At 38.0% G+C, this 1,650-nt stretch overlaps 1 protein-coding gene across 5 annotated transcripts in view; it reads right to left on the bottom strand.

Moving 5' to 3' along the window:
• The window catches only part of Nr2c2 (nuclear receptor subfamily 2 group C member 2), a 64,885-nt gene that overhangs the window by 51,782 nt on the left and 11,453 nt on the right, over positions 1–1,650 (bottom strand). The window lies entirely within an intron of this gene.

Genomic DNA, 1,650 nt, shown 5'->3' with positions numbered 1-1,650 from the left:
GGTGGCGGGGAGGAGGCAGAAATCCTCAATAAATAAATAAATTAAAAAAAAAAAAGAAGAATCATCACATGGTCCAGTAATTCCACTCCTAGATATCTATCCAAACAGAACTGGAAGCAGGCCGCATTCCAGTAGTAAAGAGGTGAAAGAGAAAGAAACCCAAATGTCTATCAGTGGATGAACAAACAAAACATGGTATACAGCTTCAACCCCATATTATTCGGCCCTAAAAAGGAAAGAAGTCATGACGACGTGTGACAACATAGAGCAATCTTATGGGCACTATGCTCACTCAAGTAAGTCAGACACAAAATGATAATTCCATAATTCTATTAATATGAGCTATCTAGAGTAATCAAATTCACAGAAACTGAACAGTGGTTATTAGGAACATAAGTGGGGAATGTGGGGGGGGGAGTTTAAGTATTTAACAGAAACAGAGTTTCTACTTGGGATAGATAATGACAAAGTTCTAGAAATGAGTAGTGTATATACACCAAGTGAATACTTAGTGTCACTGAGCTGGACTTCTGCTTTGCAACTTAAGTGTCTATTTTACAGCAATAAAAATGGTTACAATGAGACTCTTAAGATCTGTATATTTGGGGCTGGAGAGATGGCTCAGAGGTTAAGAGCACTGGCTGCTCTTCCAGAGGTCCTGAGTTTAATTCCCAGCAACCACATGGTGGCCCACAACCATCTGTTATGAGATCTGGTGCCCAATTCTGGCCTGCAGAGATACATGTTGACAGAATACCAAGAACACTGTATACATAATAAATAAATAAATAAATGTTTTTAAAAAAAGGATCTGTATATTTTATCTCAAAGAAAAAAGTTCTTAAAAAAGATATTGTCTACATTTAATTAAGTTAAGAACTAACAGGATGAAGACATTTTTATAAGCAGAAGGTAAATAAAGATAGCAAATTTAGGGGTAAGGACAGGATGAGGTTCATGAGCTTACTATGTTTGGTGCTGCAAGTCTATAGTAATGTTGGCCTAAATTCATATGATATATATGTACTTCTTTGGAAAGAACATGAGAACTTATGTGTCTAGTACCTAAGAGGGCAGAGAAATCAAAATTATTCATAAAAGCTGGACAATCCAAGACTTAAGATATCTGACATTGGTGGGATGACTGCTTTCTTCCCTTTTAGGATATGTCCTTACTAGTACTGACCGCTGTTTCAGAGATGGGAGAGCTCTATTTTAAAACATTCCCTTACATAGAAACAGTAAGTTTTCTGCAATGAAGATAAAAGCCCTGATGATAAAAGAGCAATGAAGGTTGTTAAGATTTAGACTTTCTCCACAGATCAAAGAGTGACTATGAGGCTAGGAGTGGTACCCAGGAGTAAACTTTAGCTAGCATATATGTACAGATCCATGAATATAGCCATGGAATTGATACTAATGTTAGTTTCTTCCCCTAAAGAATTCATGGTGGCCTTTTAGGGCAATGTACATACATATCAAATCAGCCTCAACAGGAAATCCTTATTAAATATAAAATGAGCAGGGCGGTGATGGTGCACGCCTTTAATCCCAGCACTTGGGAGGCAGAGGCAGGCGGATCTCTATGAGTTCGAGACCAGCCTGGTCTACAAGAGCTAGTTCCAGGACAGGCTCCAAAACCACAGAGAA

Source organism: Microtus ochrogaster, unplaced genomic scaffold, assembly GCF_000317375.1.
Source record: "Microtus ochrogaster isolate Prairie Vole_2 unplaced genomic scaffold, MicOch1.0 UNK1, whole genome shotgun sequence".
NCBI lineage: Eukaryota > Metazoa > Chordata > Mammalia > Rodentia > Cricetidae > Microtus > Microtus ochrogaster.
This window is presented reverse-complemented; position numbering and strand designations above follow the sequence as displayed.